The following is a 16,276-nucleotide window of genomic DNA, read 5'->3' as shown; positions in this document are numbered from 1 at the left end:
GCACTATTCCTACCAATGATGGGGCACTATTCCTACCACTGATACCAATGATGGGGCACTATTCCCCCCACTGACACCAATGATGGGGCACTATTCCCCCCACTGACACTTATGATGGGGCACTATTCCCCCCACTGGCACCAGTGATGGGGCACTGTTCCTCCCACTGGCACCAATGATGAGGCACTATTCCTCCCACTGGCACCAATGATGGGGCACTATTCCCCCCCACTGACACCTATGATGGGGCACTATTCCCCCCACTGGCACCAATGATGGGGCACTATTCCCCCCACTGGCACCAGTGATGGGGCACTATTCCCCCCACTGGCACCAGTGATGGGGCACTATTCCCCCCACTGGCACCAATGATGGGGCACTATTCCTCCCACTGGCACCAATGATGGGGCACTATTCCTCCCACTGGCACCAATGATGGGGCACTATTCCTCCCACTGACACCAATGATGGGGCACTATTCCTCCCACTGGCACCAATGATGGGGCACTATTCCTCCCACTGGCACCAATGATGGGGCACTATTCCTCCCACTGACACCAATGACGTGGCACTACTCCTCCCACTGCAAAATTACAGTTATGAGGTAGCAACGAAAATAATTTTATGGTTGGGGGTCACCACAACATGAGGAACTGTATTAAAGGGTCGCGGCATTAGAAAGGTTGAGAACCACTGCCTTAGACGCTATTAAAAATCTGAAACTACGTAAACGCCCAGGACCAGGTGGCTTCTCAGCCACCTATTATAAAAAATTTGCTCATCTCCTTACACCTATCCTCACTAATGCTTTTAATGCCTTACTGTCTGGCCAAACCTTCAACCATGAAACAGTACAAGCAAACATATCAATGATCCCAAAGCCGAATTCTGATGACACGCAGTGGTCCAATTATAGGCCAATTTCTCTTCTCAACATTGACATCAAACTGTTAGCCAAAATCCTCTCTTCCCGTCTTAACCTGTGTATTGGCTCTCTAATACATAACGACCAAGTGGGCTTTATCCCAACTAGGCAAGCGGGGGATAATATTAGGCGTGCATCTCTTTTGGCTAATTTAGCCAGGTCTTGTAATATCCCAGCCTGCTTCCTGTCCCTGGATATCCGGAAAGCGTTCGATACAGTCTCATGGCCTTACCTCAGATATATATTGCACCGTTGGGGTTTCGGCCCACATTTTTTAACCTGGGTCTTCTTGCTGTATCGAGAGCCTTCGGCCAGAATTAGATATCTGGGGCATAGGTCAGCTCAGTTCCCAATCTCCAGGGGCACAAGACAGGGCTGCCCTCTGTCCCCTTTGCTCTTTGCTGGAGATAGGAGGCATGGACCATAAACTATGTCTCTTCGCGGATGACGTCTTGCTCTTTCTTACATCTCCATTGACCTCCTCCCCATCCCTACTCCGGCTTCTCGAAGCGTTTGGTTCGCTGTCTGGACTAGTAATAAACCCCCATAAATCAACAGCACTCAACATCTCTCTCCCCCCGGTAGAGTTGACACATCTAAAGCAGATTTTACCATTTTCTTGGTCACAGTGTCATATCCCTTTTTTGGGAATCAAACTGACCCCTAAGTTATCAGACCTTTACGCAGCTAACTATCTTCCGATGCTAAACCACCTTTCGGCCCTTTTGACCAAATGGTCTTCCTTACCCCTCGCATGGCTAGGCAGAATAGCAGTTATCAAAATTTCAATCCTCCCAAAAATCCTATATCTATTTAGAGTCCTCCCAGTCCCAGTCCCCCCTCACTACATCCGCACACTGCAGTGTCGCATTTTTTCCTATGTATGGGGCAAAACTTGTCCTCGTATACCACGCTCCACCCTATACCGTTCAAAGCTCAATGGTGGTCTAGGCTTACCCGACATCAGCAAATACTATCAAGCAGCGCATTTAGCCCAATTACCTAAATATCATGCAACCTTTGAAATCCCACAATGGGTGGCACTAGAGTCGATAGAATGTGACCCCTTATCTACAGCTAACTTACTCTGGTTGAGGCCAATAGACCGCCGCTCTATAACCAACCCCATCACTTCTCATTTTTTTTTTTATTCCATAAAAGTTTATTTAGAAGTGACAACATGTTACAGGAAAATATAAAGAAATGCACACGCAGCATCAATCAGGTCATAGACACAGCTTAAACCAAAATACAGGAAGAAACAACATGGTAGAGTGCGACACTATGGATAACATAAGCATGGCAAATTACGGCAGAGATATGCCTGTAGTACTCAAGATTCAAAAATGTACAATATAGAAGGTGATAACAGCTTACTTCCACCAAGTGAATATTGGCGTACTGGCCTAAGCATGGAGGAAATGAACCTTCAGAGCCTAAACCAAAAGCAGTACACTATCATGAGGCTAAGTGAGCATTGTAGTATAAGAGAAGACGTCGTGAGTACCATTGACTATCCTAGAGGAGAGAAGCTAACCATATACCAAGTAATCCTGGATAAAATGAAGATTAAGCCTGATCGAAGACTAAGAGGTTGTCGAGAAAGAAAAGAAAAAAGGGGAATAGAAAGAAAGAAAAGGATAAGAAAAGGAAAAGAATGGGAGTCATAGTAGAGAGAGAGAAGAGAAAGAGGGGGAGAGAAAAAAAAAAAAAAAAAAAAAAAAAAAAAAAGGGGGTGGGGGGGTAGAGTAAGGGGAGAGGGAGAAGGGGGAATAAGAGGCAAAAAAAAAAAAAAAAAAAAAAAAAAAGGGGGGGAAGCAAGGGAAGCGAAGGGTCCGGGCTGCGACGTTCGTGTCAGCATTGTTATTGGAGATCATAAATGAGAGTGTCAAGAATTTAAACACTCACCAAAGCTAAGCAGGCAAATATAAAGTACCGGAAAAGAGGTCATAACCACACAGATTATGAGAGAACCAAGGGCATAACCAGAGGTAGGGCTGAGCTCAATCAGGTATCCCGACCCATGAGAGATCCGAATTCAGGGGTAGTTACAAAGTGGGTCCAGCAGGCCCAAACATGTGAGTATTTAGTTGGCAGATCAAGTGCAGTCGCAATCAGTTCCTCCATTTCCGCCACTTTGCCTACTCGATTGAGCCAATCGCGTATAGTTGGGGGGTGAGTGGAGCCCCATAGCACAGGAAGACAGAGTCTGGCTGCGTTGATCATATGCATCGCTAGGGACTTGAAATATTGACTCCTAGGAATGGGGGTATGATGAAGCAATAGCTGAGCAGCAGAGAAAACTATGGGCAGAGTGGTCACTGAAGTCACCAACCGGTGGACCTCCTGCCAGAATGGTTGAATAAGTGGACAGGACCACCAAATATGCAAGAAAGAGCCATCAGGTGTCCCACATCTCCAACACACGTCAGGGACAGAAGAGTTAAACCGATGAATTCTGGAGGGAGTACGATACCATCTAGTGGCTAATTTGAAGCCATTTTCCTGCGTCGAAACATTACTCGAGCAGGAGTGGGAGTACATAAAAATGCGGTCCCAATCCGACTCTGATAAATCCGTCTTTAGGTCTCTGTTCCACGCACGGCAAGAGGGGAAAGAAGTGCAAGTCCTGCTGTCCCCTAGGAGAGGATAAATCTCAGAGATCAAATGCTTCCGCGGTTCGGATTGAGAGCATAAGGATTCAAATGGAGTAACAGGGCGAGTCCAATTATGGCGGGATTTATGGAAAAGCAGGAAGTGTCTAATCTGAAGAAAGGCCCAGAGAGGGAATTCGCGGATATTCAAGCTAACCTTCAGCTCCTGTAATGTTTTCACCTTGCCGGAGTGAAGAAAATGTTTTACTAAAATCTGAGCGTATGGCCAGTAATTTGATAAAAAATCCTTGTGCAACCCTGGGGGAAAATCTGGATTCAGGCGGATCGACGTCAAGGGACTAGGAGAGTCCGAAACGGAAGACGTTTTACAGGCCTTACGGAAAACTTCTAACGTGGGACCTATCAAAGGATGGGAGAGGAGAACTTGAGGTGTGTGTTTCGGCAATAGCCAAGGGATCGATGGTAGGGGAGTGGGCGAAAAAGCCTTCTCCAAAAGGACCCAGTCTTTGGAAGCAGAATGAATGTGCCAATCGACTATGCGGGAAAGATGACACGCCCAGTAATAGCGGTGCAGGTCAGGGAGCCCAATGCCCCCGCTGAGTTTGGGACGAGTCAGCTGAGAGAACGAGACCCGCGGACGCTTGTGATTCCATAAAAATAAGGAACATAGTTTCTTGCAAGAAGCAAAGAATGTCAATGGAAGTTGAATTGGCAAAGTTTGGAAGAGATAAAGGAGACGCGGAAGTATATTCATTTTAATAATGGCAGCCCTACCAAACCAAGAGAAGCAGGGGCGATGCCACTTGTTTAGGTCTTCCTGAATGACTTTGAAAACCGGTAAGAAATTTTTGGCATAAAGGTCGTCCAGATTGCGAGTAAGTTGTACACCAAGATATGGAAGGGCATCCTTCACCCACTGAAATGGAAAATGAGACTCACAGAAGGAGACGAGATCAGTGGGAAGGGTTATGTTGAGGGCGTATGACTTTGAAAAATTAATTTTCAAGTTTGACAAAAAGCGGAAAAAAGCAAAGTCTTTCAGCAAACTCGGTAGGGTGGTGCGAGGGTCAGCCAAAAAAAGGAGGATATCATCCGCATAAGCAGCAAGTTTGTATTCTTTGTCTGCTATCCTGATCCCCTTAATATCTGGGTTAGCGCGAATTTGTCTCAGAAGAGGTTCAAGGGAAATGACGAACAGAAGCGGGGATAGGGGGCAACCCTGACGAGTGCCATTTCCCAGGCGGAAAGGGTTCGATAAGTGTCCATTGACCCGAACTTGAGCTGTAGGGCCCGAGTATAGGGTCATAATAAAGTTTATCATTTTCTCGCCCAGGCCCAAAGCCATCAGTGATCCCTGCAAATAATCCCAAGCAATCCTGTCAAAGGCCTTCTCAGCATCCAATGAAAGGAAGAAGGCCGGAGAGTTAGATTTGCAAAGCCAGTGTTGGAGATTAAGGGCCTTGATAGTGTTGTCCCTAGCTTCTCTACCAGGGATAAATCCCACCTGATCCAAGTCAATGAGGGAAGGGAGCAAAGGGAGAAGTCGGTTAGCAAGCATCTTTGCAAACAACTTAATATCCACATTTAGCAGGGAGATGGGTCTGTAATTAGATACCTGGGAGGTATCTTTACCGCTTTTGGGGATGACGGAAATGTGTGCTTCCAACAGCCTATGGTGTGGCCTAGGGGACTGAGAAAGAGTATTGAAAGCGGAAAGAAATGGAGTACTCAGAATGTCCAGAAAGGATTTATAATAAGCTGCAGAGAAGCCGTCAGGACCCGGACTTTTGCCCGTTTTCAACTGCCGTACCGCGCACTGCAATTCGCTTAAGGTCAAATCTTGGTCCAGCGATAGAACCGTCTCCTCAGAGAGAGCGTTTGGACCATGAAGACGAAGAAATTCAGAGATTAGGGACGCTCTAGGCCTGTCAATGTGCATCGGGGGACGTTCTGGTGGAAGATTATAAAGGGACTTATAAAAATGTTCGAACTGAGAGGCAATATCAGGATTGGACGTGGCCATCACACCGTCAGGGCCTCTTATTTTATGTATAGTCATATGGGATCGTTTTTCCCGAAGAGCCCGAGCAAGAAACCTCCCACTTTTATTGGCAAACTCATAATAAAGCTTTTGGGAGAGGATGAATCTTTTCTTGACCACTTTGCCCAGCTCAGTAAGAAGTCGCAAGCGAGCACTTGTGAGTTCCGAAAGAGTCGACGCAGCCAGAGTCTGTTTATGTGCCCTCTCCAGAGAGCGTATCCTATCTGTAAGTAGCTTCAAACGTTGCTGTCTGTCTTTCTTACGTCTCGTTGCTGCCGCTATAAGGCAACCCCGGATAACACATTTATGAGCTTCCCATTGCGTAAGGGGGGAGGTATCCGAAGAGCCATTCAAAGAGAAATATTCACACAGATGAGAGCGAATATCTTGTTCAATAGCACAGTCTGCAAGAAGCGAGGCATCTAAGCGCCACAGCTTCGAGCAAGCAAGTTTCTCCGGGAGCCGCAAGGTTACGGTTATGGGGTGGTGATCGGAGAGAACCATCGGCTCTATAGATGCAGCATGTAGAAATGGGAGGTCCGACTGTGACAGAAAAAGTTAATCAATCCTAGAATACTTATTGTGCGGCGGAGAAAAGAACGTGTAATCCTTAACAGTGGGGTGGAGTGTGCGCCAGGAGTCATGTAATTGCAAGTGTTGCAACTGCAAATGTATCTGCCTGAGGGCCTTAAAAGGCAAAAATGAGCTGCCCGAAGAGGAGTCTAGCAATGGGTTTAATGGGACATTCAAGTCCCCCCCCATTATCAGCATACCCGATTGAAACTCAGCCAAAGTAGCAGCAGTCATACGCATAAACGTAACCTGTTTGGTATTGGGAGCATAAATATTGGCAAGTGTGATGGGTCTGTTGGAAAAAGAGCCCTTGACAAACAGATATCTGCCCTCCGGGTCAGCAAGGGAATCCTGTAGCACAAATGGGAGATGTCTGGCAAACAGGATAGCCACTCCTTTCGATTTAGCCAGTGGATTGGTGGCATGAAGAACAGTAGGGTATCTGAAGTTAAAAAGCTTGGGTATGGAGTCCCGGCGAAAATGCGTCTCCTGGAGGAGGAGTATATCCGCCTTTAGCTTATGCGCGTAAGAAAGTAACATAGATCTCTTTTCGGGAGTGTTCAGACCCTGAACATTGAGTGAAAGAATTTTTAAGGACAGCAGTCCCGCATTAGAGGCGGGAGAAAGCATGACTGCAGAGCTTGATCGCGGAAGCCTGATGACACAACTACAAACGAGCAGGGAGAAGAGAAAAAAAAAAAAAAAAAAAAAAAAAAGGGGGGGTGGGAGTAGGAGAAAAGGGAGAGAAGTAAGGGGGTAGAGAGCAAGAAAAAAGAGAAGGAATAAGAGAACTCCCAAGAGAGAGAGAAGAAGAGAAAAAAAAAAAGAGAGAGAAGAAAAGGGGTGAAAGTACTACACGGCTCGGGGAGAAGACCAGCTAGTCCACGTATGAAAGGAAGAGTACAGAAAGAGGGAGGAAAGTTAGAAGAAGAAAGAGATCAGAGCCAAAAAAGAAAAAAAGGGAAGGAAAACGAGAGAAAAGAAAAAGTAGAGGAGAGGAAACTAATAATAGTAGCCTAATGTAGGAGGTCAGTGAAAGCTCACAGAGCTCACTGTGTGGGGAACGAAGTAAGCGTTGAGCCAAGAGTGAAGCAACCGCCGGCCGGTCGCCTCGCAAAGTGCATAATCAAAAAGACAAAACTAAAGGAGGGTGAGTGTTGAAAAAGGGGGGGCTCAAGCAAGGCATGTAATACTGTGTACAGTAAAGGCCAAGCCAAAAGGGAGAAGACCTTGGACAACCCCAAGAGGTGATAAGCCAGGAGGCGTATGCGGGTGCCCGCGGCGGGCACGCTGGCAAAAAGGGGCAACAGTGACGGGATAATAGGTCACAGATATTCCATTATACGGATTGAGAAAAATCGAGGGGCTAACCAAGCCTGCATGAGGACAGGGCAAATTATATCCGTATAAGAACAGAACCTACAGGCAGGACATGTAAAACAGTAGATCTGTGAGAGGCCGTAAGGAGTAATACAGGCTTATCAATTAAAGAAGCAATAATACAACATAACATATGAACAAATGCCATACAGGAAAAACAAATTTCAATACAAAAACTGAGGTCAGGAGAGAACCCTAGAAAACAGTATACCCCAGCTTCAGGCATCCGTACTACTCAGGATCCCTAGACTCAGTGCCAGAACTGTTACCCCGTGGAGACGAGCTCATCTAATTATAGCAAAATATGGAACGGATTCTACCAAAACCCCTGTGACACCCACGAGAATGAGCAGCACCTCTCCCATAACCAATGCTGAAAGGAGGGGGGGGCACACCCCAGGACTGGGGGGAAGCATAGAGCCCCAAGACAGCCGTAAGCGCTTACATAAAAGCAGGTCACAGGGGAGTACACCAACCTGCTCCGTGAGGCCTCAAACAAAGTGCGCAGAGGTGATGGTCATTCACGCGGCATCGTTCAGAATGTAACAGGGCTCCCATCAATCCCCTGGCAGCAGCATTGTGAGGTAGATCCCTCTCCCCCCCGTCCCACCCCCCTCCCCCTAAATAACAACTGCCCCTCATCAAAATCCCGTATCTAGTGCAGAACTCAAAAAGGATATCAAAAGTAACCACGGGTATCATATAGAGCACGTGTCCGAAGCAGGAGCAGAGGCAACTCCCTCCGGTCAAATAGACCCCAAAAGGCTGCAAAAATCCTTCAGATGAAGCCGGGTCGCGGCCTGGGCTTGTAGTGCAGTACAAACTGAAAGGAGCCGGCCTTCCCGAGAGCTTTCACCAAACCGGAACAAGAGGAGCTTAAGACAGGAAGTGAACCGGGCACCCGGAAGGAGATAGAGACCCCTGCCGTAGGAGCAAGACCACTCTTCTTCAGTAGGCAATATACTGCGGGGAGGTAACTCCATGATGCGATAGGCGCAGAGATCCAGAGCAAGAGCAGTATGCTTGTTAGAGCAAGGAGAATCCGCAAACCAATGGGGTGTATACCGGGTGTCGATCTTGAACAAGTCTCCTGACCTGTACGCTAATAAATATCACCCCAAAACCTGGGGAGGTGGCATATCAACATGGATGACTAAAGCCTGCGAGAGCGACTGTAACGAGGCAACAGTAACCGTTGGGGCAAACCAGTAGAGCCCTACTCAAAGCAAAAGTAGCTGGCCAATCACAAATCAACAGGAAAACTGGAAAAACGGAGGCTGAAAGCCTGCTGGTGTAGCGGATCATTGGTTCTCGTGCCGAGGCTTCCTGTGTGCCGGGGAGGCCGTGGGACTGGAAGTGTCCATAGAGGCCCCTGCAGGGAATCGTGGAGGTGTCGAAGGGACCATCCGGCGCCGTCGCTGAGCAGGGTTAGGCCCGCCCGTTGCACCATCTTCAGCTCTCAGATCTGGGGCACGTGGCAACCTCATAGACCCGTTCCAATCGGGTAAGGCAATCGGAGGAATATCCAAAGCAGAGCAAAAAGATGGCAGTTCTTCAGGAACACGTAGGTTGAAATTACGGCCATTCACTTGAGCAGAAAGGCAGAACGGAAACCGCCATCTATAGGGGATGTTGCGCGTGCGGAGAGTATCCAATAGGGGGCGCAGCGCCCGCCTTTGTTGCAGGGTCAGATTGGAGAGGTCCTGATATAGCTGTATCTCCGCCCCCTCATAAGCAAGATGTCTTCTCCCCCTGGCGCATTTGAGGATATCCTCTTTAAGCGGGTAACTTTCAAGACAGCAAATTACGTCCCTGGGAGGGTCTGTGTTTTCCCCCCTAGGACGGGTCGCCCGGTGTACACGTTCAATGGCAATCATGGTTGAAGGTGGGCGACCTAGGAGGTCATTAAAGATAGCTATTACCGCTTTAGGGACATCACAAGGTTCCACTGATTCAAGAAGGCCCCGGACCCTAATGTTGCGTCTGCGTCCACGATTGTCTAAGTCCTCAATGTGTCTATAAAAATCTCGAATGGTCGACACGTGCAGCGCTGATTGTTGTTGTAGATCAGAAATTGCCGCCTGATTCTGCCTGGTATCCAGCTCCACCCGCTCCACCCTTGTGCCCATAGAGCGGATGTCATCCCTTAATTCAGAGAGGGCAGAGGTTAATGTGGTGGTTAAAGTGGTCTTTATGTCAGCTGCCACAGCTTGGAGGTCCCTTAATGATAGGGAATGTGTAGCATGTGAGGAATCCAGCTGTGGCACTGTGTCCAGCACAGCATATTCGGCTGTGCTTGCAGAGCCTGTGTCAGAGACTGCAGAGGGAGGGGGAGAGGGGGAGGACGCTGCAGAGGGAGAGGGCTGCGGCCCGTCTTTCAGCTGGGAGCGGAAGAGCTCCTTTATATGCCTCCCCTGAGCGTTCTGACCCCGCAGGGACCGCGATCTGGCCCCAGAGGGTGCCCTGTCGGTCTTCCCCATAGCAGAGGGGAGATGTCTCACCCGTCAGTGCAGAGCGGCAGCAAGGTAGGAACCGGCCGGCGGGAGCTCCGTGATTACGCGGCCATCTTCACTCGCGGCTCGGCCACGCCCCCACTTCTCATTTTTTATCCATGTGGGACAGGCTGAAAACCCGATATCCCCTTCAATCACTATATAATCCCCTGCTTTCATTCCTGCAAAACCCAGCTTTTCCCCCGGCCTGGCAGACACCCCTTTTATTCAAAGCCTGGTCCTCTGCTAATTTGCTCCGCACGCATCATTTCCTACAGAGGAATAAGTTTAAATCCTTTGCCTCGCTGCAGGAAATGCATAACCTCCCAGCTTCCGAGATATTCAGATACTTGCAGCTACAACACTTTTACGCCCCCTACGCTACCACAACTAATCGGCCAGATGCCATGTCTCTCTTCGAACGAGCATGCTACAAAGACCCTCACAGACGTGGGCTTATCTCTTGCTTATATTCACTCTTCACAACCTCGATCACCACGTCCCCCCCTCTGTATTCCCATAAGTGGGAAGTGGATCTGGGCAAGAAACTTGACCTATCTGATTGGGATCACATTTGGGCCAACACAAAATCTTCATCACAGAACATTGTAGCACTGGAAACAAATTATAAAGTTTTAACCCGCTGGTACTTGGTCCCAGCGAGAATCGCAAAATTTACCCCTAATTACTCTCCCAACTGTTTCAGAGGCTGCGCAGACCTAGGAACACACTACCATATGTGGTGGAACTGCCCAGTGGCCCAAGTCTTTTGGGATGAAATTTTCACTATGATATCTACACTTAGCACTATCACTCTACGTCCTGACCCAACAACAGCCCTACTCAATCGGTGCCCTCCTGGAGTTTCAAATTCACAATTCAAGCTTCTCATGCAAGTTACGACGGCAGCTAAACAAGTTATATCGAAATCCTGGAAATCCCCCACCCTAAGTGTTGCGGCCGTCAAAACCAGAATAACACAAGCCATGATACATGCAAAGGTGGAAGCCACAATTCTAGACAAGATTCCTAAATTTTTACGCATATGGAGCCCCTGGGTAGAGCACTTCCTCCCGCCTAACTTCGATGAATCACTCCTTCTTCCTTGATTTTTATACTGCGAGCCAAGGACGCTGTCAGCAGCCCTTCGTAGGCAGCACCTGAGGTCTGCTGCAGACTTGCTAAGTGCTCATGGAGTCACCGTTGCTGTTCCCCTTTCCCTCCCCTATCTTCCACCCCCGTCTGACCCCCCCTCCAAACTTCACCCTATTTCTTTTTTGCACCTGGGAGACAATACTCTGATTGGCTGGGACAATGATGTTATCTGTAGTCGACTTTTATATACCTGTTTCAGCTAGAATTATATAGAAATCTGTAATGTGATCCTCATTCATTTTTTCTACGTCCTACTGCCACCTCATTGTCCAATGTACACTAACAAAGTCTCCCTGTTTGTAACGTTTGTAACTTTATGGTTTATTGTTAATAAAATGTTTGAACAAGAAAATGGATAGATCCAGATGTACTGAAGACCATCTCATTTCTTGAGGCCCTTAAAATGCCACAACAGTACAAATACCCCTAATATTGCAAAAGGCCCCTTTGTGGAAAGTAGACAGTCTCAGGTATTTAGTAAGAAGCATGACGAGTTTTTTGAAGGTGTAATTTTTTTGTCTTTTTTTCTTTTCAGCTAATTTTTTTTTACATATTGTCAAAAGTGCAGTACAGCTTTATCATATGACATGTTTTCCTGTGATCTAGGATACTGAGTGGTGACAGTATGTAAAAATAAATAAATTTGTATTACATTTTATTCTTTTTTTAACTTTTTTTTTACATTCTGTCTTCAGAGTAGCTTAGTGTCACCACACTGTAATACTCTAGGAAGGGGGGGTGGGTTAACAAGGATTTTTTTCTTTTAACACTGCAATTGGTAATACAGTGGTGATCATGGATTCCCATTCATAAACAGCTTGCCTATGTTTGTGATCTGTGATTGGCTCCAGCTAATCACATGGTACAGGTAGCATGTTATTGCTGTGGGCCAATCACAGATCACAACAGTAAGCAAGCTGTTCTTAATTAGAAGCTGTTCTTAATGACAGGTTGTTTACTTTGTTATCATGTGATTGCTGTGACTAGTCATAGCGATTATATGATACTTGGTTACCCATTGCCGGTAACTTTAATTGGCTGTGTCCGGTGGACACAGCTGTAACAGGAGGGATATGCAGCATGCTCCTAAACTGGAGCAGGCTGGATGACTTACATGTACATGATCCAGCCTTCTCCTGCAGCCCACCCAAAGTATAATTACAGTGAGTGGGCGGCAAGTGGTTAATTAATGTCTTGCTGTACTCTCTTTCCAAAAATCTCAATGTGGTTTGCTTCTTTGTTAAAGTCTTGGAGAGTTGTACAGTTGCATTTAATTCTAACAAACTGTTCCCTTGGAATGGCCTTAATGACATGGTTAGGCTGCCAACTCTCAGCATGAAGAAAATTATTTTTGAAAGTGGGTTTGACATTGACCATGTTGATACTCAGACCGAAGTCTAAATAATGGATTTCTTTGGAGTTTTCTTCCCACAATACACTGAAGATTATAATCATTTAGATATGAGAGAATGTCTATCAAGGGACTGTAGAGTTGCACCTATACTGATACTGATATCAGTATTGATGCCGATATTAAGTATTTGCATGAATGTGTGTACCTGTGCAAATGCTCCAATACCTGATACCAATACCTTCAGGCACAGTTCTTTCAGCTGTCAGTGAAATGCCCGGCTGACAGTTGAAATGTAAATGTTAAAAAAGCCAGCAATTAATAGTTGTTAACTTAACAACTGATGACTTATTCAGCTGTCAGCTGGGTTCCCCTGCTGACAGCTGAAGTGTAAAAAAGTCCTGGCAATTGGGGCTGTCTAAAAAGGAAAGCAGCCTGACAATGTTTATCAACAACATTGCTCAGCCTCTAAAACAGAAAGATAAAAATAAACATTGTTTCTTTTTGTATCTTTTTTTTTAATCTACAGATCAAAGGGATGAACTTCCATCTGCAGATGAAGTCAGTTAAAAGCAACCTGTCAAGTAGAAAAAATAAATAAAGTTTTTTTTTTTAAATCAACTGTTCCTCTGTTTAACCCTTTATTAACCCTTGATTTAGTCTAATCAGCCCTATTTAACTCCTTATTCTCCTCCATTTAATTATTTTCCTTCTGATTTTTTTTGTTATTTTCCATTTTATAAACCATTAGTATTACTATTAAACTTTTTTTGTTTGCTTTTCTCAATAATATGTTTACACCTTTAACATATATTTACATGTTTCACATTGAAAAAAAGGGCAAAATAACAAAAACAATAAATGTATTTATTTTGTAAATAACTTCTTAATGCTTTGTACCAGAATCATAAGTTTAGTGTCAAAAATTACAGAATAAAATATGAACTTTTTATGTACAGTAACAGTAACACTAACACTGCTCAAAAAACCTGAAAAAGTTGTATTTTTAGTTTTGCTACATTTAATTGTCTAAGGATTGTGGAAAAAATATAATTGTTGCAAGACAATATTCATGAAGAAAGCCTTACTTGTCTTTAAAAAACTATATATGTATAACATTGTTATCTTAAGTAATGACAAAGTTATCACTGAATAAACAGGTCCATAGCAGAAATATAAAAATTGCTCTGGTCCATAAGGGGTGAACAAGTGTGAGTGGTTATCAAGTGAGGCTGCTGCATCAACAGGTAACAGCCAGGTAACAGGTGCCAGCAGGTATCCGTAATTGGTATTGGCAAGTACCAAAAAAAAGTATTGGTACTCTTACTTGCTGTAAAAAAATAGTATCAGTGTATCCCTAGTTATGAAGATCAAGTCAGCAATGTAATGAGGAAACAATACTATTAAGTCCCCATAGTCTCCATAGATCTCTATGAGTTTAAAAAAAAAAACTCAACATTAAGAATTTAGCTAAACATTGCCCATTAATGGTGAATTCATTTACTATAGTCACATGTCATGTGTAATACGAAATATACTGTACATAAACTGCCACTGCTGACCTTTCTATCTGAAAGGGCTAGTTTCCTGTCTATCATGCTGATGACTTAACATTTGTTCTGAGTTACTGACCAGTTAGAAGTATGCTGATCAGGTGTTTCAATTTAATTATGACTTTGCTAGTCTGCTACTTTTTACAGGTCATTAACTCACTGAAGCTAGACACCTCCATCTTTCATTTAGTACAGGTTAAAAAATATAACATTTATTTGGTGTCAGAGATGTAAATTATCTGAAAAACATGAACTGTAGGTCTGAGATTTCCAAAATCTCATCATTAGAAAAGTAAAACTCTACCTTGATTAAAAATATATACATAATTGCTACACAAGCCATTTTATAATTTAGTGTTATTAAAATTATCTTTCTATTTTCCTCTACCTCTATTTGATTTTCTGTAGGTGGCAAAAACCAAATGTTGCTTTCTTGTAATCATGGTAACCATGGCAACACCATGAAATCTGTGCACTGTGTCTATCAATGAATTCTTGAAATGACAAATGATGGCAGATTCCACCTGGGTCTGGCATTTGCCAATATTGATATCAGTAGAATATTCATAAAGCTCCCACAACTCAAATGAGTACCAAAAAGACAACTAAAAGAAATCTATACAAGTACACAGACAAAATATGTGAGCTTATATATCCTAAAGTAAAAAAAAATAAAATTAGCACTTTCTGCAATTCCAAATTATAGCCTCAGTAAAGAAAAACATACAAATTCTTAACGTGTTGTATAAAAAAAAAAGAAAAAAAAAAGAAAAACATAAAACTAACACCTTATTAGTAAATTAGTAGGGTGCCCCCCATATAATGTTTATCAATTATGTACTGTCTATGCACAAAAAACTCCTAGAAAAGTGACTGGCAGTTTGTTCTCTTTTACAAAACTGGGATTGATCATTTGACTGTGGAAGACTAACCCTCACACTTAGCATATAAGAAGTAGGAAGAGCTGAAATGTATGTATAATTTCCAATATAACAACAACAGGTAAAACTCTAACTCTTTATGATCAGGTACTATTCAACATACTATGTATCCGAGGGCAACATTTAGTAACTATCTTTGAACAAAAACTCTTTAAAATAGTTTATGAATATCGTTTCAATTAATATAATAACGACCTGGTGCCTATTGCTTACTTCTCAACAAAGGTAAAGTCACAACTCAATGGCCCACCCCCCGCCATTTGTCCCTTCCATGCTTTGGAGCACCCTGCACCCATAAAAAAAATCCATACAAATGTCATTCTTTTAGATGTCTTCAGTAAGGTCCTCTTTCCTTCTCTATCTCTGACAAATTATTATTGCTGCAAAGAGCAGTGTCGCATAATGACGTTACTGCTATCAGCGGCATTCTCTCATTAATTCAGGGTGGGGGCAAAGCTTTTATATCATGGATATTATTCAACCTAGAAGTTGATGGGCCACTATTATCATTTAAACATTGCAAAGATTATAACAGAATATGCAAAAAGGAAATAAAGGTCAAAATCTTTACCAAGCAATTATAGACCTTTTAGTTTAACTTCTATAGTTAGGAAGATACTGGAGAGTTTAATAAAAGGCCACATAGATGCGTTCATACTGGAAATAATATTTTAAGCAACAGACAGCATGGATTCATGAAAAACAGAAGTTGTCAAACAAATCTGAGGGGTGGTGGTGGACGTGGTATACTTGGATTTTGCAAAAGCATTTGACACAGTTCCCCACAAATGGCTAATGTGTAAGGTAAAGTCTATGGGCTTGGAAAAATCTGTATATAAATGGATAGAAAACTGGCTAAAAGATCATATTCAGAGAGTAGTGGTTAATGATTCATACTCTGAATGGTCTAGGATTGTCAGTGATGTACCCCAAGGTTCAGTGTTGGGATCCTTACTTTTCCTTAGGGATCCTTATAAAATATTTTTTATAAACGATATAGGGTCTGGGATTATAAATACCATTTCAGTCTTTGCAGATGACACCAAGCTGTGCAGTGGAATAACGTTCTTACAGGATGTCTTCAACTTACAAGCCAACCTCAATGCACTGTTTAATTGGGCAACTGTGGTAAATGAGGTTTGATGTTGATAAATGTAAGGTTATGCACTTGGGGGCTAAGAATATGCATGCATCATACATGCTAGGGGGGTACAACTGGGGGAATCAATGGTGGAGAAGGATCTGGGAGT

The sequence above is a fragment of the Staurois parvus genome, unplaced genomic scaffold (assembly GCF_062004578.1).
Source record: "Staurois parvus isolate SC_StPar_1 unplaced genomic scaffold, SC_StPar_1.0 ptg000145l, whole genome shotgun sequence".
Classification (NCBI taxonomy): Eukaryota; Metazoa; Chordata; class Amphibia; order Anura; family Ranidae; genus Staurois; species Staurois parvus.
This window is presented reverse-complemented; position numbering follows the sequence as displayed.